Genomic DNA, 27,182 nt, shown 5'->3' on the forward strand with positions numbered 1-27,182 from the left:
TTGTGCCAAATCTCATCATATGGTGTCGAATCACTTTGAATCGCGTCGAATCCCTGCAATTCGTGTTGAATCGTGTTGCATCGAATCAAATCTATTAGAATGGATTATAGTAGAGGAGGATAGGGTAGAGTAGATTACAATAGAATAGAGTAGAAGAGATTAGAATGGAGTAGAATGCTGGAGTGGAGCTGAATGTTTTTGAATGGAGTCGAATGGCATCGAATACAGAAATCGAGTCGAATAGAGCTGACTAGAGCCAATACAGCCAAATCGAGCTGAACTGAGCCAAATCAAACCGATTTGAACCGAATGGACCCCGTTGGAGCCAATTCGAGCCTAGTCACATCGAATCGCGTCGAATAATGTTGAAATGCGACAAATGGAATTGAATAGAGTAGGGTAGGTTAGGGTAGAAGAGAAGAGAATGGAACGGGACAGAATACAACAGAATAGGGTAAGGAGAGTAGAGCAGAGTAGTGTAGAGTAGAATAGAGTCCGATAGAGCCGAATCGAGCCGAATCAATCCAAATGGATAGGAAATAAGACAAATCGCGTCAAATAGAATCGAACCGATTAGAGTTGGTTAGGGTAGGGCAGAAAGGAATAGAGTAGGATAGTGTGGACTAGAGTGGAATTGTTGGGAGTGGAGTCAAATGGAGCGGAATAGATACGGACAAAGTCGAATAGAGCCAAATAGAGCGGAATAGGGCTGAATAAGGCCGAATCGAGCCAATGTGAGTCGAATCGAGCCTAACTGAGCTGAATCAACCTGAATGGAGCCGAATCCAGCCGAATCGAGCCTAAACAAGCTGAATCCACATGATTCGAGCCGAAAGGACCTGAATGGAGAAAGGCAAGGCAAGGCAAGGATCAAACGGGACCCAGTCAGACCAAGCCGGGCATGACCAGATCCAGCCGGGCATAACCACATCAAACCAGATCTAACTAGACCCAACCGGATCAAGCCAGATCCAACCGGGCCTAACTGTATCCAAGCGGATCCAATCGAATCCAGGTGGATAGAAGCAGATCCAGCCGAATAGAACCGGATCCAGCCAGACATAAAAGGATCCAGTCAGATCCGAATGGATTCAACCCGTTCTAAACAGATACACCTGGATCCAACCAGTCCCAACCGGTTCCAACAGGATCCATCCGGTTCCAATCTTTCCCATCTGGTTCCAACCGGATCCAAAACATTGGAACCGGACTCGTCCGGTTCCAACTGGTTCCATGTGGACCCAGCCGGATCCATCAGGTTTCAACTGGTTCTAGCAGAATCCAACGGGTTCCAGCCGGTTCGAACAAGATCCATCCGATTCCACCGGTTCCTTCCGGAACTCTGCGGTTCCAACCGGTTGCATCCGGATCGATCAGGTTCCAAGCGGCTCCATCCGGATCAATCAGCTTCCAACCGGGTGCATCCGGATTTTGCCGGATCAATCAGGTTTCAAGTGGTTCCAGCTGGATGCAACCGGTTCCAGCCGGTTCCAAATGGATCCATCCGGTTCCAACCGGTTCCTTCCGGAACGTTCCTCTTCCAACCGGTTTCATCCAGATCCATCCGCTTCCAACTGGATCCAGCCTGATCCATCAGGTTTCAACTGGTTCCAGCTGCATCCAACCGGTTCCATGCGGATCCATACGCTTCCAACCGGATCCATCCAGCTCCAACCGTATCCATCTGTCTCCAAACAGTTCCAACCAGATCGAACAGGTTCCAATTGGTTCCATCCGGTTCCAACTGGATCCATCCCTTTCCATCCAGTTCCAACTGGTTGCTATCGGTTCCATCTGGATCCAACCAGATCCCACCTGATCCCTCCTATTCCAAGCGAATCCAACCGCTTCCATCCGATTCCAACCGGCTCGAATCAGCTCGAACGAGTCTCGTTGAATGCCATTGAATCCCAACAAATTCCAACAAATCACATCGAATCCCGTCACACCCCTTTGAATTGCATTGAATTCCGTCAAATCCCGACGAATCTCTTCAAACCCCGTTGAACCCTGTCGATTCTTGTCGAATCATGTCAAATCATATTGAGTTCCATCAGAACACGTCGAAATGCTTTGAATCCTGTCAAATTGCATCAATGGCATCGAATCGCTTCAAGTCGGTTCCAAACCCGTTGAATTCCACTGAATCGCATCAAATGGCTTCGATTGGCGTCTGATCGGGTCGATTCCTGTCACATCCCGTCGCATCTCATTCAATTTGTTAAATCGTGTCAATCTGTGTCATGTTGCATTGAATCCCTTCAAACAAAGTCGAGTGCCGTCGAATTGGGTCGAATCAAGTCGAATGGCATGGAACCCCATCGAATCTTGTCGAATCACGTTGAATCCTGTCGGATTGCCTCTAACCGTGTCAAATTGTGTTGAATCGCTTCGATACCTGTCGAATCCTGTCGATTCCCATCAAATGCCGCCCAATCAGATTGAATGGCTTTGAATCGGAACCAATGGAATAGATTCGAATGGAGTCAGGTAGGGTAAGTTTGGGTAGGGTAGACTACGGTGGACTAGAGTAGACTAGAGTAAACTAGACTAGAGGTCTAGACTATTACCCTAGGCTAGTAGCCTAGATGAGTAGACAAGAGTAGGGTAATGTGGGGTAGCGTAGGGTAGGGGAGCAAAGGGTGGAATAGAGACTGTAGAAGAATAGAAGAGAAGAGAAGAGAGTTGAATTGCCTCGAGTTGCACCGAATATCATCAAATCATGTCGAATCGCATTGAATAGAGTCTATTAGAGCAGGGTAGGGTAGGATAGAATAGAATTGGACAGGAAAGAGTAGAATAGAATACAATACAACAGAACAGAATAGAATAGATGACGGTAGGATAGGGTAGTACAGAATAGAATAGAGTAGGAAACAACAGAATAGAATAGAGTAGAACAGAACAGAATAGAATCGATTAGGGTAGGGTAGGTTGGAATAGAGAGAATAGAAGACTAGAATAGAACAGAACAGAGCAGAATAGAAAAGGAGAGATTCGTGTACGGTAGGGTAGGATAGGGTAGAATAGAAATGAATAGAATAAAAGAGAATAGAGTCGCATTGTATCAAATTTCGTGGAATCGCATTAAATCACATGGAATAGAATAGATTAGAGTAGGGAAGGGCAGGATAGAATAGAAAGGAATAGAATAGACCAGAATGGCATAGAACAGAACTGAAAGGAACAGAAGAGGGTAGGGCAGGGTAGAATTGAGTAGGGTACTGTAGAGTCAAATAGAATACATTAGGGTAGGGTAGGGTAGCATAGGGTGGAATAGAGAGTAGAAGAATAGAAGGGAAGAGAAGAGAAGAGAATTGAAAAGAGTCGAATCGAATAGATTAGAGTTGGACAGAGTAGGGGAGGGGAGGGTAGAATAGAATGGCATAGAACAGAACAGAACACGATAGAAAGCAGAGCAGAGAGTAGAATAGGGAAGAGTGGAGTTGAATAGAGTCGAAAAGAGCCAAATAGAGCTGATTAGAGCCGAATGGAGCCAAACGGAGCTGAATCAAGACGAAACGAGACGAATCGAGACAAATCGAGCCGAATTGTGCCTAATCGCATTGTATCACGGAGAATCCTGTCGCATTCCGTCAAATCGTGTCGAATTGCATCGAATCAAATCGAATTGTATTTGAGCTGAATCGCGTCGAATCGTGTCGAAATGTGTCAAGTCGAATCCAATGGAATAGAGTAGGGGAGGGGAGGGAAGGGGAGAAAAATAGAATAGAGTAAAATAGAACTGAACAGGAAGAATACGAAAGAATAGAGTAGAGTAGAATAGAGTAAAGCAGAATAGAGTTGTATAGAGGCGAATAGAGCCAAATGGAGATGAAACGAGACAAATTGAATTGCATCGAATAGAATCTATTAGAGTGAACTAGAGCAGGGTAGGGTAAGGTAGAATAGAATAGCCCAGAATGGAGTGGAATGGAATCGAATGGAGTCGAATGGAGTCGTATAATGATGAATAGAGTAGGAAAGACTTGACTAGAGCCAAATAGGGCAGAATAGGACCGAATCGAGCCAAATCCCACCAAATCGAGCCTAATCGAGCCGAACTGAGCCAAATTGAGCTGATTTGAACCGAAGGGTGCCGAATCGCGTCAAAATCTGTCAAATGAAATGGAATAGATTAGAGTAGGGCAGGTTAAGGTAGGGTAGAGTAGAATAGAATAGAACAGGACAGAAGAAAACAGAAAGAGTAGAGTGGAGTCGAATAGAGACGAGTAGAACCAAATGGAGACAAATTGTGCCAAATCTCATCATATGGTGTCGAATCACTTTGAATCGCGTCGAATCCCTGCAATTCGTGTTGAATCGTGTTGCATCGAATCAAATCTATTAGAATGGATTATAGTAGAGGAGGATAGGGTAGAGTAGATTACAATAGAATAGAGTAGAAGAGATTAGAATGGAGTAGAATGCTGGAGTGGAGCTGAATGTTTTTGAATGGAGTCGAATGGCATCGAATACAGAAATCGAGTCGAATAGAGCTGACTAGAGCCAATACAGCCAAATCGAGCTGAACTGAGCCAAATCAAACCGATTTGAACCGAATGGACCCCGTTGGAGCCAATTCGAGCCTAGTCACATCGAATCGCGTCGAATAATGTTGAAATGCGACAAATGGAATTGAATAGAGTAGGGTAGGTTAGGGTAGAAGAGAAGAGAATGGAACGGGACAGAATACAACAGAATAGGGTAAGGAGAGTAGAGCAGAGTAGTGTAGAGTAGAATAGAGTCCGATAGAGCCGAATCGAGCCGAATCAATCCAAATGGATAGGAAATAAGACAAATCGCGTCAAATAGAATCGAACCGATTAGAGTTGGTTAGGGTAGGGCAGAAAGGAATAGAGTAGGATAGTGTGGACTAGAGTGGAATTGTTGGGAGTGGAGTCAAATGGAGCGGAATAGATACGGACAAAGTCGAATAGAGCCAAATAGAGCGGAATAGGGCTGAATAAGGCCGAATCGAGCCAATGTGAGTCGAATCGAGCCTAACTGAGCTGAATCAACCTGAATGGAGCCGAATCCAGCCGAATCGAGCCTAAACAAGCTGAATCCACATGATTCGAGCCGAAAGGACCTGAATGGAGAAAGGCAAGGCAAGGCAAGGATCAAACGGGACCCAGTCAGACCAAGCCGGGCATGACCAGATCCAGCCGGGCATAACCACATCAAACCAGATCTAACTAGACCCAACCGGATCAAGCCAGATCCAACCGGGCCTAACTGTATCCAAGCGGATCCAATCGAATCCAGGTGGATAGAAGCAGATCCAGCCGAATAGAACCGGATCCAGCCAGACATAAAAGGATCCAGTCAGATCCGAATGGATTCAACCCGTTCTAAACAGATACACCTGGATCCAACCAGTCCCAACCGGTTCCAACAGGATCCATCCGGTTCCAATCTTTCCCATCTGGTTCCAACCGGATCCAAAACATTGGAACCGGACTCGTCCGGTTCCAACTGGTTCCATGTGGACCCAGCCGGATCCATCAGGTTTCAACTGGTTCTAGCAGAATCCAACGGGTTCCAGCCGGTTCGAACAAGATCCATCCGATTCCACCGGTTCCTTCCGGAACTCTGCGGTTCCAACCGGTTGCATCCGGATCGATCAGGTTCCAAGCGGCTCCATCCGGATCAATCAGCTTCCAACCGGGTGCATCCGGATTTTGCCGGATCAATCAGGTTTCAAGTGGTTCCAGCTGGATGCAACCGGTTCCAGCCGGTTCCAAATGGATCCATCCGGTTCCAACCGGTTCCTTCCGGAACGTTCCTCTTCCAACCGGTTTCATCCAGATCCATCCGCTTCCAACTGGATCCAGCCTGATCCATCAGGTTTCAACTGGTTCCAGCTGCATCCAACCGGTTCCATGCGGATCCATACGCTTCCAACCGGATCCATCCAGCTCCAACCGTATCCATCTGTCTCCAAACAGTTCCAACCAGATCGAACAGGTTCCAATTGGTTCCATCCGGTTCCAACTGGATCCATCCCTTTCCATCCAGTTCCAACTGGTTGCTATCGGTTCCATCTGGATCCAACCAGATCCCACCTGATCCCTCCTATTCCAAGCGAATCCAACCGCTTCCATCCGATTCCAACCGGCTCGAATCAGCTCGAACGAGTCTCGTTGAATGCCATTGAATCCCAACAAATTCCAACAAATCACATCGAATCCCGTCACACCCCTTTGAATTGCATTGAATTCCGTCAAATCCCGACGAATCTCTTCAAACCCCGTTGAACCCTGTCGATTCTTGTCGAATCATGTCAAATCATATTGAGTTCCATCAGAACACGTCGAAATGCTTTGAATCCTGTCAAATTGCATCAATGGCATCGAATCGCTTCAAGTCGGTTCCAAACCCGTTGAATTCCACTGAATCGCATCAAATGGCTTCGATTGGCGTCTGATCGGGTCGATTCCTGTCACATCCCGTCGCATCTCATTCAATTTGTTAAATCGTGTCAATCTGTGTCATGTTGCATTGAATCCCTTCAAACAAAGTCGAGTGCCGTCGAATTGGGTCGAATCAAGTCGAATGGCATGGAACCCCATCGAATCTTGTCGAATCACGTTGAATCCTGTCGGATTGCCTCTAATCGTGTCAAATTGTGTTGAATCGCCTCGATACCTGTCGAATCCTGTCGATTCCCATCAAATGCCGCCCAATCAGATTGAATGGCTTTGAATCGGAACCAATGGAATAGATTCGAATGGAGTCAGGTAGGGTAAGTTTGGGTAGGGTAGACTACGGTGGACTAGAGTAGACTAGAGTAAACTAGACTAGAGGTCTAGACTATTACCCTAGGCTAGTAGCCTAGATGAGTAGACAAGAGTAGGGTAACGTGGGGTAGCATAGGGTAGGGGAGCAAAGGGTGGAATAGAGACTGTAGAAGAATAGAAGAGAAGAGAAGAGAGTTGAATTGCCTCGAGTTGCACCGAATATCATCAAATCATGTCGAATCGCATTGAATAGAGTCTATTAGAGCAGGGTAGGGTAGGATAGAATAGAATTGGACAGGAAAGAGTAGAATAGAATACAATACAACAGAACAGAATAGAATAGATGACGGTAGGATAGGGTAGTACAGAATAGAATAGAGTAGGAAACAACAGAATAGAATAGAGTAGAACAGAACAGAATAGAATCGATTAGGGTAGGGTAGGTTGGAATAGAGAGAATAGAAGACTAGAATAGAACAGAACAGAGCAGAATAGAAAAGGAGAGATTCGTGTACGGTAGGGTAGGATAGGGTAGAATAGAAATGAATAGAATAAAAGAGAATAGAGTCGCATTGTATCAAATTTCGTGGAATCGCATTAAATCACATGGAATAGAATAGATTAGAGTAGGGAAGGGCAGGATAGAATAGAAAGGAATAGAATAGACCAGAATGGCATAGAACAGAACTGAAAGGAACAGAAGAGGGTAGGGCAGGGTAGAATTGAGTAGGGTACTGTAGAGTCAAATAGAATAGATTAGGGTAGGGTAGGGTAGCATAGGGTGGAATAGAGAGTAGAAGAATAGAAGGGAAGAGAAGAGAAGAGAATTGAAAAGAGTCGAATCGAATAGATTAGAGTTGGACAGAGTAGGGGAGGGGAGGGTAGAATAGAATGGCATAGAACAGAACAGAACACGATAGAAAGCATAGCAGAGAGTAGAATAGGGAAGAGTGGAGTTGAATAGAGTCGAAAAGAGCCAAATAGAGCTGATTAGAGCCGAATGGAGCCAAACGGAGCTGAATCAAGACGAAACGAGACGAATCGAGACAAATCGAGCCGAATTGTGCCTAATCGCATTGTATCACGGAGAATCCTGTCGCATTCCGTCAAATCGTGTCGAATTGCATCGAATCAAATCGAATTGTATTTGAGCTGAATCGCGTCGAATCGTGTCGAAATGTGTCAAGTCGAATCCAATGGAATAGAGTAGGGGAGGGGAGGGAAGGGGAGAAAAATAGAATAGAGTAAAATAGAACTGAACAGGAAGAATACGAAAGAATAGAGTAGAGTAGAATAGAGTAAAGCAGAATAGAGTTGTATAGAGGCGAATAGAGCCAAATGGAGATGAAACGAGACAAATTGAATTGCATCGAATAGAATCTATTAGAGTGAACTAGAGCAGGGTAGGGTAAGGTAGAATAGAATAGCCCAGAATGGAGTGGAATGGAATCGAATGGAGTCGAATGGAGTCGTATAATGATGAATAGAGTAGGAAAGACTTGACTAGAGCCAAATAGGGCAGAATAGGACCGAATCGAGCCAAATCCCACCAAATCGAGCCTAATCGAGCCGAACTGAGCCAAATTGAGCTGATTTGAACCGAAGGGTGCCGAATCGCGTCAAAATCTGTCAAATGAAATGGAATAGATTAGAGTAGGGCAGGTTAAGGTAGGGTAGAGTAGAATAGAATAGAACAGGACAGAAGAAAACAGAAAGAGTAGAGTGGAGTCGAATAGAGACGAGTAGAACCAAATGGAGACAAATTGTGCCAAATCTCATCATATGGTGTCGAATCACTTTGAATCGCGTCGAATCCCTGCAATTCGTGTTGAATCGTGTTGCATCGAATCAAATCTATTAGAATGGATTATAGTAGAGGAGGATAGGGTAGAGTAGATTACAATAGAATAGAGTAGAAGAGATTAGAATGGAGTAGAATGCTGGAGTGGAGCTGAATGTTTTTGAATGGAGTCGAATGGCATCGAATACAGAAATCGAGTCGAATAGAGCTGACTAGAGCCAATACAGCCAAATCGAGCTGAACTGAGCCAAATCAAACCGATTTGAACCGAATGGACCCCGTTGGAGCCAATTCGAGCCTAGTCACATCGAATCGCGTCGAATAATGTTGAAATGCGACAAATGGAATTGAATAGAGTAGGGTAGGTTAGGGTAGAAGAGAAGAGAATGGAACGGGACAGAATACAACAGAATAGGGTAAGGAGAGTAGAGCAGAGTAGTGTAGAGTAGAATAGAGTCCGATAGAGCCGAATCGAGCCGAATCAATCCAAATGGATAGGAAATAAGACAAATCGCGTCAAATAGAATCGAACCGATTAGAGTTGGTTAGGGTAGGGCAGAAAGGAATAGAGTAGGATAGTGTGGACTAGAGTGGAATTGTTGGGAGTGGAGTCAAATGGAGCGGAATAGATACGGACAAAGTCGAATAGAGCCAAATAGAGCGGAATAGGGCTGAATAAGGCCGAATCGAGCCAATGTGAGTCGAATCGAGCCTAACTGAGCTGAATCAACCTGAATGGAGCCGAATCCAGCCGAATCGAGCCTAAACAAGCTGAATCCACATGATTCGAGCCGAAAGGACCTGAATGGAGAAAGGCAAGGCAAGGCAAGGATCAAACGGGACCCAGTCAGACCAAGCCGGGCATGACCAGATCCAGCCGGGCATAACCACATCAAACCAGATCTAACTAGACCCAACCGGATCAAGCCAGATCCAACCGGGCCTAACTGTATCCAAGCGGATCCAATCGAATCCAGGTGGATAGAAGCAGATCCAGCCGAATAGAACCGGATCCAGCCAGACATAAAAGGATCCAGTCAGATCCGAATGGATTCAACCCGTTCTAAACAGATACACCTGGATCCAACCAGTCCCAACCGGTTCCAACAGGATCCATCCGGTTCCAATCTTTCCCATCTGGTTCCAACCGGATCCAAAAGATTGGAACCGGACTCGTCCGGTTCCAACTGGTTCCATGTGGACCCAGCCGGATCCATCAGGTTTCAACTGGTTCTAGCAGAATCCAACGGGTTCCAGCCGGTTCGAACAAGATCCATCCGATTCCACCGGTTCCTTCCGGAACTCTGCGGTTCCAACCGGTTGCATCCGGATCGATCAGGTTCCAAGCGGCTCCATCCGGATCAATCAGCTTCCAACCGGGTGCATCCGGATTTTGCCGGATCAATCAGGTTTCAAGTGGTTCCAGCTGGATGCAACCGGTTCCAGCCGGTTCCAAATGGATCCATCCGGTTCCAACCGGTTCCTTCCGGAACGTTCCTCTTCCAACCGGTTTCATCCAGATCCATCCGCTTCCAACTGGATCCAGCCTGATCCATCAGGTTTCAACTGGTTCCAGCTGCATCCAACCGGTTCCATGCGGATCCATACGCTTCCAACCGGATCCATCCAGCTCCAACCGTATCCATCTGTCTCCAAACAGTTCCAACCAGATCGAACAGGTTCCAATTGGTTCCATCCGGTTCCAACTGGATCCATCCCTTTCCATCCAGTTCCAACTGGTTGCTATCGGTTCCATCTGGATCCAACCAGATCCCACCTGATCCCTCCTATTCCAAGCGAATCCAACCGCTTCCATCCGATTCCAACCGGCTCGAATCAGCTCGAACGAGTCTCGTTGAATGCCATTGAATCCCAACAAATTCCAACAAATCACATCGAATCCCGTCACACCCCTTTGAATTGCATTGAATTCCGTCAAATCCCGACGAATCTCTTCAAACCCCGTTGAACCCTGTCGATTCTTGTCGAATCATGTCAAATCATATTGAGTTCCATCAGAACACGTCGAAATGCTTTGAATCCTGTCAAATTGCATCAATGGCATCGAATCGCTTCAAGTCGGTTCCAAACCCGTTGAATTCCACTGAATCGCATCAAATGGCTTCGATTGGCGTCTGATCGGGTCGATTCCTGTCACATCCCGTCGCATCTCATTCAATTTGTTAAATCGTGTCAATCTGTGTCATGTTGCATTGAATCCCTTCAAACAAAGTCGAGTGCCGTCGAATTGGGTCGAATCAAGTCGAATGGCATGGAACCCCATCGAATCTTGTCGAATCACGTTGAATCCTGTCGGATTGCCTCTAATCGTGTCAAATTGTGTTGAATCGCCTCGATACCTGTCGAATCCTGTCGATTCCCATCAAATGCCGCCCAATCAGATTGAATGGCTTTGAATCGGAACCAATGGAATAGATTCGAATGGAGTCAGGTAGGGTAAGTTTGGGTAGGGTAGACTACGGTGGACTAGAGTAGACTAGAGTAAACTAGACTAGAGGTCTAGACTATTACCCTAGGCTAGTAGCCTAGATGAGTAGACAAGAGTAGGGTAACGTGGGGTAGCATAGGGTAGGGGAGCAAAGGGTGGAATAGAGACTGTAGAAGAATAGAAGAGAAGAGAAGAGAGTTGAATTGCCTCGAGTTGCACCGAATATCATCAAATCATGTCGAATCGCATTGAATAGAGTCTATTAGAGCAGGGTAGGGTAGGATAGAATAGAATTGGACAGGAAAGAGTAGAATAGAATACAATACAACAGAACAGAATAGAATAGATGACGGTAGGATAGGGTAGTACAGAATAGAATAGAGTAGGAAACAACAGAATAGAATAGAGTAGAACAGAACAGAATAGAATCGATTAGGGTAGGGTAGGTTGGAATAGAGAGAATAGAAGACTAGAATAGAACAGAACAGAGCAGAATAGAAAAGGAGAGATTCGTGTACGGTAGGGTAGGATAGGGTAGAATAGAAATGAATAGAATAAAAGAGAATAGAGTCGCATTGTATCAAATTTCGTGGAATCGCATTAAATCACATGGAATAGAATAGATTAGAGTAGGGAAGGGCAGGATAGAATAGAAAGGAATAGAATAGACCAGAATGGCATAGAACAGAACTGAAAGGAACAGAAGAGGGTAGGGCAGGGTAGAATTGAGTAGGGTACTGTAGAGTCAAATAGAATAGATTAGGGTAGGGTAGGGTAGCATAGGGTGGAATAGAGAGTAGAAGAATAGAAGGGAAGAGAAGAGAAGAGAATTGAAAAGAGTCGAATCGAATAGATTAGAGTTGGACAGAGTAGGGGAGGGGAGGGTAGAATAGAATGGCATAGAACAGAACAGAACACGATAGAAAGCATAGCAGAGAGTAGAATAGGGAAGAGTGGAGTTGAATAGAGTCGAAAAGAGCCAAATAGAGCTGATTAGAGCCGAATGGAGCCAAACGGAGCTGAATCAAGACGAAACGAGACGAATCGAGACAAATCGAGCCGAATTGTGCCTAATCGCATTGTATCACGGAGAATCCTGTCGCATTCCGTCAAATCGTGTCGAATTGCATCGAATCAAATCGAATTGTATTTGAGCTGAATCGCGTCGAATCGTGTCGAAATGTGTCAAGTCGAATCCAATGGAATAGAGTAGGGGAGGGGAGGGAAGGGGAGAAAAATAGAATAGAGTAAAATAGAACTGAACAGGAAGAATACGAAAGAATAGAGTAGAGTAGAATAGAGTAAAGCAGAATAGAGTTGTATAGAGGCGAATAGAGCCAAATGGAGATGAAACGAGACAAATTGAATTGCATCGAATAGAATCTATTAGAGTGAACTAGAGCAGGGTAGGGTAAGGTAGAATAGAATAGCCCAGAATGGAGTGGAATGGAATCGAATGGAGTCGAATGGAGTCGTATAATGATGAATAGAGTAGGAAAGACTTGACTAGAGCCAAATAGGGCAGAATAGGACCGAATCGAGCCAAATCCCACCAAATCGAGCCTAATCGAGCCGAACTGAGCCAAATTGAGCTGATTTGAACCGAAGGGTGCCGAATCGCGTCAAAATCTGTCAAATGAAATGGAATAGATTAGAGTAGGGCAGGTTAAGGTAGGGTAGAGTAGAATAGAATAGAACAGGACAGAAGAAAACAGAAAGAGTAGAGTGGAGTCGAATAGAGACGAGTAGAACCAAATGGAGACAAATTGTGCCAAATCTCATCATATGGTGTCGAATCACTTTGAATCGCGTCGAATCCCTGCAATTCGTGTTGAATCGTGTTGCATCGAATCAAATCTATTAGAATGGATTATAGTAGAGGAGGATAGGGTAGAGTAGATTACAATAGAATAGAGTAGAAGAGATTAGAATGGAGTAGAATGCTGGAGTGGAGCTGAATGTTTTTGAATGGAGTCGAATGGCATCGAATACAGAAATCGAGTCGAATAGAGCTGACTAGAGCCAATACAGCCAAATCGAGCTGAACTGAGCCAAATCAAACCGATTTGAACCGAATGGACCCCGTTGGAGCCAATTCGAGCCTAGTCACATCGAATCGCGTCGAATAATGTTGAAATGCGACAAATGGAATTGAATAGAGTAGGGTAGGTTAGGGTAGAAGAGAAGAGAATGGAACGGGACAGAATACAACAGAATAGGGTAAGGAGAGTAGAGCAGAGTAGTGTAGAGTAGAATAGAGTCCGATAGAGCCGAATCGAGCCGAATCAATCCAAATGGATAGGAAATAAGACAAATCGCGTCAAATAGAATCGAACCGATTAGAGTTGGTTAGGGTAGGGCAGAAAGGAATAGAGTAGGATAGTGTGGACTAGAGTGGAATTGTTGGGAGTGGAGTCAAATGGAGCGGAATAGATACGGACAAAGTCGAATAGAGCCAAATAGAGCGGAATAGGGCTGAATAAGGCCGAATCGAGCCAATGTGAGTCGAATCGAGCCTAACTGAGCTGAATCAACCTGAATGGAGCCGAATCCAGCCGAATCGAGCCTAAACAAGCTGAATCCACATGATTCGAGCCGAAAGGACCTGAATGGAGAAAGGCAAGGCAAGGCAAGGATCAAACGGGACCCAGTCAGACCAAGCCGGGCATGACCAGATCCAGCCGGGCATAACCACATCAAACCAGATCTAACTAGACCCAACCGGATCAAGCCAGATCCAACCGGGCCTAACTGTATCCAAGCGGATCCAATCGAATCCAGGTGGATAGAAGCAGATCCAGCCGAATAGAACCGGATCCAGCCAGACATAAAAGGATCCAGTCAGATCCGAATGGATTCAACCCGTTCTAAACAGATACACCTGGATCCAACCAGTCCCAACCGGTTCCAACAGGATCCATCCGGTTCCAATCTTTCCCATCTGGTTCCAACCGGATCCAAAACATTGGAACCGGACTCGTCCGGTTCCAACTGGTTCCATGTGGACCCAGCCGGATCCATCAGGTTTCAACTGGTTCTAGCAGAATCCAACGGGTTCCAGCCGGTTCGAACAAGATCCATCCGATTCCACCGGTTCCTTCCGGAACTCTGCGGTTCCAACCGGTTGCATCCGGATCGATCAGGTTCCAAGCGGCTCCATCCGGATCAATCAGCTTCCAACCGGGTGCATCCGGATTTTGCCGGATCAATCAGGTTTCAAGTGGTTCCAGCTGGATGCAACCGGTTCCAGCCGGTTCCAAATGGATCCATCCGGTTCCAACCGGTTCCTTCCGGAACGTTCCTCTTCCAACCGGTTTCATCCAGATCCATCCGCTTCCAACTGGATCCAGCCTGATCCATCAGGTTTCAACTGGTTCCAGCTGCATCCAACCGGTTCCATGCGGATCCATACGCTTCCAACCGGATCCATCCAGCTCCAACCGTATCCATCTGTCTCCAAACAGTTCCAACCAGATCGAACAGGTTCCAATTGGTTCCATCCGGTTCCAACTGGATCCATCCCTTTCCATCCAGTTCCAACTGGTTGCTATCGGTTCCATCTGGATCCAACCAGATCCCACCTGATCCCTCCTATTCCAAGCGAATCCAACCGCTTCCATCCGATTCCAACCGGCTCGAATCAGCTCGAACGAGTCTCGTTGAATGCCATTGAATCCCAACAAATTCCAACAAATCACATCGAATCCCGTCACACCCCTTTGAATTGCATTGAATTCCGTCAAATCCCGACGAATCTCTTCAAACCCCGTTGAACCCTGTCGATTCTTGTCGAATCATGTCAAATCATATTGAGTTCCATCAGAACACGTCGAAATGCTTTGAATCCTGTCAAATTGCATCAATGGCATCGAATCGCTTCAAGTCGGTTCCAAACCCGTTGAATTCCACTGAATCGCATCAAATGGCTTCGATTGGCGTCTGATCGGGTCGATTCCTGTCACATCCCGTCGCATCTCATTCAATTTGTTAAATCGTGTCAATCTGTGTCATGTTGCATTGAATCCCTTCAAACAAAGTCGAGTGCCGTCGAATTGGGTCGAATCAAGTCGAATGGCATGGAACCCCATCGAATCTTGTCGAATCACGTTGAATCCTGTCGGATTGCCTCTAATCGTGTCAAATTGTGTTGAATCGCCTCGATACCTGTCGAATCCTGTCGATTCCCATCAAATGCCGCCCAATCAGATTGAATGGCTTTGAATCGGAACCAATGGAATAGATTCGAATGGAGTCAGGTAGGGTAAGTTTGGGTAGGGTAGACTACGGTGGACTAGAGTAGACTAGAGTAAACTAGACTAGAGGTCTAGACTATTACCCTAGGCTAGTAGCCTAGATGAGTAGACAAGAGTAGGGTAACGTGGGGTAGCATAGGGTAGGGGAGCAAAGGGTGGAATAGAGACTGTAGAAGAATAGAAGAGAAGAGAAGAGAGTTGAATTGCCTCGAGTTGCACCGAATATCATCAAATCATGTCGAATCGCATTGAATAGAGTCTATTAGAGCAGGGTAGGGTAGGATAGAATAGAATTGGACAGGAAAGAGTAGAATAGAATACAATACAACAGAACAGAATAGAATAGATGACGGTAGGATAGGGTAGTACAGAATAGAATAGAGTAGGAAACAACAGAATAGAATAGAGTAGAACAGAACAGAATAGAATCGATTAGGGTAGGGTAGGTTGGAATAGAGAGAATAGAAGACTAGAATAGAACAGAACAGAGCAGAATAGAAAAGGAGAGATTCGTGTACGGTAGGGTAGGATAGGGTAGAATAGAAATGAATAGAATAAAAGAGAATAGAGTCGCATTGTATCAAATTTCGTGGAATCGCATTAAATCACATGGAATAGAATAGATTAGAGTAGGGAAGGGCAGGATAGAATAGAAAGGAATAGAATAGACCAGAATGGCATAGAACAGAACTGAAAGGAACAGAAGAGGGTAGGGCAGGGTAGAATTGAGTAGGGTACTGTAGAGTCAAATAGAATAGATTAGGGTAGGGTAGGGTAGCATAGGGTGGAATAGAGAGTAGAAGAATAGAAGGGAAGAGAAGAGAAGAGAATTGAAAAGAGTCGAATCGAATAGATTAGAGTTGGACAGAGTAGGGGAGGGGAGGGTAGAATAGAATGGCATAGAACAGAACAGAACACGATAGAAAGCATAGCAGAGAGTAGAATAGGGAAGAGTGGAGTTGAATAGAGTCGAAAAGAGCCAAATAGAGCTGATTAGAGCCGAATGGAGCCAAACGGAGCTGAATCAAGACGAAACGAGACGAATCGAGACAAATCGAGCCGAATTGTGCCTAATCGCATTGTATCACGGAGAATCCTGTCGCATTCCGTCAAATCGTGTCGAATTGCATCGAATCAAATCGAATTGTATTTGAGCTGAATCGCGTCGAATCGTGTCGAAATGTGTCAAGTCGAATCCAATGGAATAGAGTAGGGGAGGGGAGGGAAGGGGAGAAAAATAGAATAGAGTAAAATAGAACTGAACAGGAAGAATACGAAAGAATAGAGTAGAGTAGAATAGAGTAAAGCAGAATAGAGTTGTATAGAGGCGAATAGAGCCAAATGGAGATGAAACGAGACAAATTGAATTGCATCGAATAGAATCTATTAGAGTGAACTAGAGCAGGGTAGGGTAAGGTAGAATAGAATAGCCCAGAATGGAGTGGAATGGAATCGAATGGAGTCGAATGGAGTCGTATAATGATGAATAGAGTAGGAAAGACTTGACTAGAGCCAAATAGGGCAGAATAGGACCGAATCGAGCCAAATCCCACCAAATCGAGCCTAATCGAGCCGAACTGAGCCAAATTGAGCTGATTTGAACCGAAGGGTGCCGAATCGCGTCAAAATCTGTCAAATGAAATGGAATAGATTAGAGTAGGGCAGGTTAAGGTAGGGTAGAGTAGAATAGAATAGAACAGGACAGAAGAAAACAGAAAGAGTAGAGTGGAGTCGAATAGAGACGAGTAGAACCAAATGGAGACAAATTGTGCCAAATCTCATCATATGGTGTCGAATCACTTTGAATCGCGTCGAATCCCTGCAATTCGTGTTGAATCGTGTTGCATCGAATCAAATCTATTAGAATGGATTATAGTAGAGGAGGATAGGGTAGAGTAGATTACAATAGAATAGAGTAGAAGAGATTAGAATGGAGTAGAATGCTGGAGTGGAGCTGAATGTTTTTGAATGGAGTCGAATGGCATCGAATACAGAAATCGAGTCGAATAGAGCTGACTAGAGCCAATACAGCCAAATCGAGCTGAACTGAGCCAAATCAAACCGATTTGAACCGAATGGACCCCGTTGGAGCCAATTCGAGCCTAGTCACATCGAATCGCGTCGAATAATGTTGAAATGCGACAAATGGAATTGAATAGAGTAGGGTAGGTTAGGGTAGAAGAGAAGAGAATGGAACGGGACAGAATACAACAGAATAGGGTAAGGAGAGTAGAGCAGAGTAGTGTAGAGTAGAATAGAGTCCGATAGAGCCGAATCGAGCCGAATCAATCCAAATGGATAGGAAATAAGACAAATCGCGTCAAATAGAATCGAACCGATTAGAGTTGGTTAGGGTAGGGCAGAAAGGAATAGAGTAGGATAGTGTGGACTAGAGTGGAATTGTTGGGAGTGGAGTCAAATGGAGCGGAATAGATACGGACAAAGTCGAATAGAGCCAAATAGAGTGGAATAGGGCTGAATAAGGCCGAATCGAGCCAATGTGAGTCGAATCGAGCCTAACTGAGCTGAATCAACCTGAATGGAGCCGAATCCAGCCGAATCGAGCCTAAACAAGCTGAATCCACATGATTCGAGCCGAAAGGACCTGAATGGAGAAAGGCAAGGCAAGGCAAGGATCAAACGGGACCCAGTCAGACCAAGCCGGGCATGACCAGATCCAGCCGGGCATAACCACATCAAACCAGATCTAACTAGACCCAACCGGATCAAGCCAGATCCAACCGGGCCTAACTGTATCCAAGCGGATCCAATCGAATCCAGGTGGATAGAAGCAGATCCAGCCGAATAGAACCGGATCCAGCCAGACATAAAAGGATCCAGTCAGATCCGAATGGATTCAACCCGTTCTAAACAGATACACCTGGATCCAACCAGTCCCAACCGGTTCCAACAGGATCCATCCGGTTCCAATCTTTCCCATCTGGTTCCAACCGGATCCAAAACATTGGAACCGGACTCGTCCGGTTCCAACTGGTTCCATGTGGACCCAGCCGGATCCATCAGGTTTCAACTGGTTCTAGCAGAATCCAACGGGTTCCAGCCGGTTCGAACAAGATCCATCCGATTCCACCGGTTCCTTCCAGAACTCTGCGGTTCCAACCGGTTGCATCCGGATCGATCAGGTTCCAAGCGGCTCCATCCGGATCAATCAGCTTCCAACCGGGTGCATCCGGATTTTGCCGGATCAATCAGGTTTCAAGTGGTTCCAGCTGGATGCAACCGGTTCCAGCCGGTTCCAAATGGATCCATCCGGTTCCAACCGGTTCCTTCCGGAACGTTCCTCTTCCAACCGGTTTCATCCAGATCCATCCGCTTCCAACTGGATCCAGCCTGATCCATCAGGTTTCAACTGGTTCCAGCTGCATCCAACCGGTTCCATGCGGATCCATACGCTTCCAACCGGATCCATCCAGCTCCAACCGTATCCATCTGTCTCCAAACAGTTCCAACCAGATCGAACAGGTTCCAATTGGTTCCATCCGGTTCCAACTGGATCCATCCCTTTCCATCCAGTTCCAACTGGTTGCTATCGGTTCCATCTGGATCCAACCAGATCCCACCTGATCCCTCCTATTCCAAGCGAATCCAACCGCTTCCATCCGATTCCAACCGGCTCGAATCAGCTCGAACGAGTCTCGTTGAATGCCATTGAATCCCAACAAATTCCAACAAATCACATCGAATCCCGTCACACCCCTTTGAATTGCACTGAATTCCGTCAAATCCCGACGAATCTCTTCAAACCCCGTTGAACCCTGTCGATTCTTGTCGAATCATGTCAAATCATATTGAGTTCCATCAGAACACGTCGAAATGCTTTGAATCCTGTCAAATTGCATCAATGGCATCGAATCGCTTCAAGTCGGTTCCAAACCCGTTGAATTCCACTGAATCGCATCAAATGGCTTCGATTGGCGTCTGATCGGGTCGATTCCTGTCACATCCCGTCGCATCTCATTCAATTTGTTAAATCGTGTCAATCTGTGTCATGTTGCATTGAATCCCTTCAAACAAAGTCGAGTGCCGTCGAATTGGGTCGAATCAAGTCGAATGGCATGGAACCCCATCGAATCTTGTCGAATCACGTTGAATCCTGTCGGATTGCCTCTAATCGTGTCAAATTGTGTTGAATCGCCTCGATACCTGTCGAATCCTGTCGATTCCCATCAAATGCCGCCCAATCAGATTGAATGGCTTTGAATCGGAACCAATGGAATAGATTCGAATGGAGTCAGGTAGGGTAAGTTTGGGTAGGGTAGACTACGGTGGACTAGAGTAGACTAGAGTAAACTAGACTAGAGGTCTAGACTATTACCCTAGGCTAGTAGCCTAGATGAGTAGACAAGAGTAGGGTAACGTGGGGTAGCATAGGGTAGGGGAGCAAAGGGTGGAATAGAGACTGTAGAAGAAGAGAAGAGAAGAGAAGAGAGTTGAATTGCCTCGAGTTGCACCGAATATCATCAAATCATGTCGAATCGCATTGAATAGAGTCTATTAGAGCAGGGTAGGGTAGGATAGAATAGAATTGGACAGGAAAGAGTAGAATAGAATACAATACAACAGAACAGAATAGAATAGATGACGGTAGGATAGGGTAGTACAGAATAGAATAGAGTAGGAAACAACAGAATAGAATAGAGTAGAACAGAACAGAATAGAATCGATTAGGGTAGGGTAGGTTGGAATAGAGAGAATAGAAGACTAGAATAGAACAGAACAGAGCAGAATAGAAAAGGAGAGATTCGTGTACGGTAGGGTAGGATAGGGTAGAATAGAAATGAATAGAATAAAAGAGAATAGAGTCGCATTGTATCAAATTTCGTGGAATCGCATTAAATCACATGGAATAGAATAGATTAGAGTAGGGAAGGGCAGGATAGAATAGAAAGGAATAGAATAGACCAGAATGGCATAGAACAGAACTGAAAGGAACAGAAGAGGGTAGGGCAGGGTAGAATTGAGTAGGGTACTGTAGAGTCAAATAGAATAGATTAGGGTAGGGTAGGGTAGCATAGGGTGGAATAGAGAGTAGAAGAATAGAAGGGAAGAGAAGAGAAGAGAATTGAAAAGAGTCGAATCGAATAGATTAGAGTTGGACAGAGTAGGGGAGGGGAGGGTAGAATAGAATGGCATAGAACAGAACAGAACACGATAGAAAGCATAGCAGAGAGTAGAATAGGGAAGAGTGGAGTTGAATAGAGTCGAAAAGAGCCAAATAGAGCTGATTAGAGCCGAATGGAGCCAAACGGAGCTGAATCAAGACGAAACGAGACGAATCGAGACAAATCGAGCCGAATTGTGCCTAATCGCATTGTATCACGGAGAATCCTGTCGCATTCCGTCAAATCGTGTCGAATTGCATCGAATCAAATCGAATTGTATTTGAGCTGAATCGCGTCGAATCGTGTCGAAATGTGTCAAGTCGAATCCAATGGAATAGAGTAGGGGAGGGGAGGGAAGGGGAGAAAAATAGAATAGAGTAAAATAGAACTGAACAGGAAGAATACGAAAGAATAGAGTAGAGTAGAATAGAGTAAAGCAGAATAGAGTTGTATAGAGGCGAATAGAGCCAAATGGAGATGAAACGAGACAAATTGAATTGCATCGAATAGAATCTATTAGAGTGAACTAGAGCAGGGTAGGGTAAGGTAGAATAGAATAGCCCAGAATGGAGTGGAATGGAATCGAATGGAGTCGAATGGAGTCGTATAATGATGAATAGAGTAGGAAAGACTTGACTAGAGCCAAATAGGGCAGAATAGGACCGAATCGAGCCAAATCCCACCAAATCGAGCCTAATCGAGCCGAACTGAGCCAAATTGAGCTGATTTGAACCGAAGGGTGCCGAATCGCGTCAAAATCTGTCAAAGGAAATGGAATAGATTAGAGTAGGGCAGGTTAAGGTAGGGTAGAGTAGAATAGAATAGAACAGGACAGAAGAAAACAGAAAGAGTAGAGTGGAGTCGAATAGAGACGAGTAGAACCAAATGGAGACAAATTGTGCCAAATCTCATCATATGGTGTCGAATCACTTTGAATCGCGTCGAATCCCTGCAATTCGTGTTGAATCGTGTTGCATCGAATCAAATCTATTAGAATGGATTATAGTAGAGGAGGATAGGGTAGAGTAGATTACAATAGAATAGAGTAGAAGAGATTAGAATGGAGTAGAATGCTGGAGTGGAGCTGAATGTTTTTGAATGGAGTCGAATGGCATCGAATACAGAAATCGAGTCGAATAGAGCTGACTAGAGCCAATACAGCCAAATCGAGCTGAACTGAGCCAAATCAAACCGATTTGAACCGAATGGACCCCGTTGGAGCCAATTCGAGCCTAGTCACATCGAATCGCGTCGAATAATGTTGAAATGCGACAAATGGAATTGAATAGAGTAGGGTAGGTTAGGGTAGAAGAGAAGAGAATGGAACGGGACAGAATACAACAGAATAGGGTAAGGAGAGTAGAGCAGAGTAGTGTAGAGTAGAATAGAGTCCGATAGAGCCGAATCGAGCCGAATCAATCCAAATGGATAGGAAATAAGACAAATCGCGTCAAATAGAACCGAACCGATTAGAGTTGGTTAGGGTAGGGCAGAAAGGAATAGAGTAGGATAGTGTGGACTAGAGTGGAATTGTTGGGAGTGGAGTCAAATGGAGCGGAATAGATACGGACAAAGTCGAATAGAGCCAAATAGAGCGGAATAGGGCTGAATAAGGCCGAATCGAGCCAATGTGAGTCGAATCGAGCCTAACTGAGCTGAATCAACCTGAATGGAGCCGAATCCAGCCGAATCGAGCCTAAACAAGCTGAATCCACATGATTCGAGCCGAAAGGACCTGAATGGAGAAAGGCAAGGCAAGGCAAGGATCAAACGGGACCCAGTCAGACCAAGCCGGGCATGACCAGATCCAGCCGGGCATAACCACATCAAACCAGATCTAACTAGACCCAACCGGATCAAGCCAGATCCAACCGGGCCTAACTGTATCCAAGCGGATCCAATCGAATCCAGGTGGATAGAAGCAGATCCAGCCGAATAGAACCGGATCCAGCCAGACATAAAAGGATCCAGTCAGATCCGAATGGATTCAACCCGTTCTAAACAGATACACCTGGATCCAACCAGTCCCAACCGGTTCCAACAGGATCCATCCGGTTCCAATCTTTCCCATCTGGTTCCAACCGGATCCAAAACATTGGAACCGGACTCGTCCGGTTCCAACTGGTTCCATGTGGACCCAGCCGGATCCATCAGGTTTCAACTGGTTCTAGCAGAATCCAACGGGTTCCAGCCGGTTCGAACAAGATCCATCCGATTCCACCGGTTCCTTCCGGAACTCTGCGGTTCCAACCGGTTGCATCCGGATCGATCAGGTTCCAAGCGGCTCCATCCGGATCAATCAGCTTCCAACCGGGTGCATCCGGATTTTGCCGGATCAATCAGGTTTCAAGTGGTTCCAGCTGGATGCAACCGGTTCCAGCCGGTTCCAAATGGATCCATCCGGTTCCAACCGGTTCCTTCCGGAACGTTCCTCTTCCAACCGGTTTCATCCAGATCCATCCGCTTCCAACTGGATCCAGCCTGATCCATCAGGTTTCAACTGGTTCCAGCTGCATCCAACCGGTTCCATGCGGATCCATACGCTTCCAACCGGATCCATCCAGCTCCAACCGTATCCATCTGTCTCCAAACAGTTCCAACCAGATCGAACAGGTTCCAATTGGTTCCATCCGGTTCCAACTGGATCCATCCCTTTCCATCCAGTTCCAACTGGTTGCTATCGGTTCCATCTGGATCCAACCAGATCCCACCTGATCCCTCCTATTCCAAGCGAATCCAACCGCTTCCATCCGATTCCAACCGGCTCGAATCAGCTCGAACGAGTCTCGTTGAATGCCATTGAATCCCAACAAATTCCAACAAATCACATCGAATCCCGTCACACCCCTTTGAATTGCATTGAATTCCGTCAAATCCCGACGAATCTCTTCAAACCCCGTTGAACCCTGTCGATTCTTGTCGAATCATGTCAAATCATATTGAGTTCCATCAGAACACGTCGAAATGCTTTGAATCCTGTCAAATTGCATCAATGGCATCGAATCGCTTCAAGTCGGTTCCAAACCCGTTGAATTCCACTGAATCGCATCAAATGGCTTCGATTGGCGTCTGATCGGGTCGATTCCTGTCACATCCCGTCGCATCTCATTCAATTTGTTAAATCGTGTCAATCTGTGTCATGTTGCATTGAATCCCTTCAAACAAAGTCGAGTGCCGTCGAATTGGGTCGAATCAAGTCGAATGGCATGGAACCCCATCGAATCTTGTCGAATCACGTTGAATCCTGTCGGATTGCCTCTAATCGTGTCAAATTGTGTTGAATCGCCTCGATACCTGTCGAATCCTGTCGATTCCCATCAAATGCCGCCCAATCAGATTGAATGGCTTTGAATCGGAACCAATGGAATAGATTCGAATGGAGTCAGGTAGGGTAAGTTTGGGTAGGGTAGACTACGGTGGACTAGAGTAGACTAGAGTAAACTAGACTAGAGGTCTAGACTATTACCCTAGGCTAGTAGCCTAGATGAGTAGACAAGAGTAGGGTAACGTGGGGTAGCATAGGGTAGGGGAGCAAAGGGTGGAATAGAGACTGTAGAAGAATAGAAGAGAAGAGAAGAGAGTTGAATTGCCTCGAGTTGCACCGAATATCATCAAATCATGTCGAATCGCATTGAATAGAGTCTATTAGAGCAGGGTAGGGTAGGATAGAATAGAATTGGACAGGAAAGAGTAGAATAGAATACAATACAACAGAACAGAATAGAATAGATGACGGTAGGATAGGGTAGTACAGAATAGAATAGAGTAGGAAACAACAGAATAGAATAGAGTAGAACAGAACAGAATAGAATCGATTAGGGTAGGGTAGGTTGGAATAGAGAGAATAGAAGACTAGAATAGAACAGAACAGAGCAGAATAGAAAAGGAGAGATTCGTGTACGGTAGGGTAGGATAGGGTAGAATAGAAATGAATAGAATAAAAGAGAATAGAGTCGCATTGTATCAAATTTCGTGGAATCGCATTAAATCACATGGAATAGAATAGATTAGAGTAGGGAAGGGCAGGATAGAATAGAAAGGAATAGAATAGACCAGAATGGCATAGAACAGAACTGAAAGGAACAGAAGAGGGTAGGGCAGGGTAGAATTGAGTAGGGTACTGTAGAGTCAAATAGAATAGATTAGGGTAGGGTAGGGTAGCATAGGGTGGAATAGAGAGTAGAAGAATAGAAGGGAAGAGAAGAGAAGAGAATTGAAAAGAGTCGAATCGAATAGATTAGAGTTGGACAGAGTAGGGGAGGGGAGGGTAGAATAGAATGGCATAGAACAGAACAGAACACGATAGAAAGCATAGCAGAGAGTAGAATAGGGAAGAGTGGAGTTGAATAGAGTCGAAAAGAGCCAAATAGAGCTGATTAGAGCCGAATGGAGCCAAACGGAGCTGAATCAAGACGAAACGAGACGAATCGAGACAAATCGAGCCGAATTGTGCCTAATCGCATTGTATCACGGAGAATCCTGTCGCATTCCGTCAAATCGTGTCGAATTGCATCGAATCAAATCGAATTGTATTTGAGCTGAATCGCGTCGAATCGTGTCGAAATGTGTCAAGTCGAATCCAATGGAATAGAGTAGGGGAGGGGAGGGAAGGGGAGAAAAATAGAATAGAGTAAAATAGAACTGAACAGGAAGAATACGAAAGAATAGAGTAGAGTAGAATAGAGTAAAGCAGAATAGAGTTGTATAGAGGCGAATAGAGCCAAATGGAGATGAAACGAGACAAATTGAATTGCATCGAATAGAATCTATTAGAGTGAACTAGAGCAGGGTAGGGTAAGGTAGAATAGAATAGCCCAGAATGGAGTGGAATGGAATCGAATGGAGTCGAATGGAGTCGTATAATGATGAATAGAGTAGGAAAGACTTGACTAGAGCCAAATAGGGCAGAATAGGACCGAATCGAGCCAAATCCCACCAAATCGAGCCTAATCGAGCCGAACTGAGCCAAATTGAGCTGATTTGAACCGAAGGGTGCCGAATCGCGTCAAAATCTGTCAAATGAAATGGAATAGATTAGAGTAGGGCAGGTTAAGGTAGGGTAGAGTAGAATAGAATAGAACAGGACAGAAGAAAACAGAAAGAGTAGAGTGGAGTCGAATAGAGACGAGTAGAACCAAATGGAGACAAATTGTGCCAAATCTCATCATATGGTGTCGAATCACTTTGAATCGCGTCGAATCCCTGCAATTCGTGTTGAATCGTGTTGCATCGAATCAAATCTATTAGAATGGATTATAGTAGAGGAGGATAGGGTAGAGTAGATTACAATAGAATAGAGTAGAAGAGATTAGAATGGAGTAGAATGCTGGAGTGGAGCTGAATGTTTTTGAATGGAGTCGAATGGCATCGAATACAGAAATCGAGTCGAATAGAGCTGACTAGAGCCAATACAGCCAAATCGAGCTGAACTGAGCCAAATCAAACCGATTTGAACCGAATGGACCCCGTTGGAGCCAATTCGAGCCTAGTCACATCGAATCGCGTCGAATAATGTTGAAATGCGACAAATGGAATTGAATAGAGTAGGGTAGGTTAGGGTAGAAGAGAAGAGAATGGAACGGGACAGAATACAACAGAATAGGGTAAGGAGAGTAGAGCAGAGTAGTGTAGAGTAGAATAGAGTCCGATAGAGCCGAATCGAGCCGAATCAATCCAAATGGATAGGAAATAAGACAAATCGCGTCAAATAGAATCGAACCGATTAGAGTTGGTTAGGGTAGGGCAGAAAGGAATAGAGTAGGATAGTGTGGACTAGAGTGGAATTGTTGGGAGTGGAGTCAAATGGAGCGGAATAGATACGGACAAAGTCGAATAGAGCCAAATAGAGCGGAATAGGGCTGAATAAGGCCGAATCGAGCCAATGTGAGTCGAATCGAGCCTAACTGAGCTGAATCAACCTGAATGGAGCCGAATCCAGCCGAATCGAGCCTAAACAAGCTGAATCCACATGATTCGAGCCGAAAGGACCTGAATGGAGAAAGGCAAGGCAAGGCAAGGATCAAACGGGACCCAGTCAGACCAAGCCGGGCATGACCAGATCCAGCCGGGCATAACCACATCAAACCAGATCTAACTAGACCCAACCGGATCAAGCCAGATCCAACCGGGCCTAACTGTATCCAAGCGGATCCAATCGAATCCAGGTGGATAGAAGCAGATCCAGCCGAATAGAACCGGATCCAGCCAGACATAAAAGGATCCAGTCAGATCCGAATGGATTCAACCCGTTCTAAACAGATACACCTGGATCCAACCAGTCCCAACCGGTTCCAACAGGATCCATCCGGTTCCAATCTTTCCCATCTGGTTCCAACCGGATCCAAAACATTGGAACCGGACTCGTCCGGTTCCAACTGGTTCCATGTGGACCCAGCCGGATCCATCAGGTTTCAACTGGTTCTAGCAGAATCCAACGGGTTCCAGCCGGTTCGAACAAGATCCATCCGATTCCACCGGTTCCTTCCGGAACTCTGCGGTTCCAACCGGTTGCATCCGGATCGATCAGGTTCCAAGCGGCTCCATCCGGATCAATCAGCTTCCAACCGGGTGCATCCGGATTTTGCCGGATCAATCAGGTTTCAAGTGGTTCCAGCTGGATGCAACCGGTTCCAGCCGGTTCCAAATGGATCCATCCGGTTCCAACCGGTTCCTTCCGGAACGTTCCTCTTCCAACCGGTTTCATCCAGATCCATCCGCTTCCAACTGGATCCAGCCTGATCCATCAGGTTTCAACTGGTTCCAGCTGCATCCAACCGGTTCCATGCGGATCCATACGCTTCCAACCGGATCCAT

Source organism: Elephas maximus, chromosome 15 (genome assembly GCF_024166365.1).
Source record: "Elephas maximus indicus isolate mEleMax1 chromosome 15, mEleMax1 primary haplotype, whole genome shotgun sequence".
NCBI lineage: Eukaryota > Metazoa > Chordata > Mammalia > Proboscidea > Elephantidae > Elephas > Elephas maximus.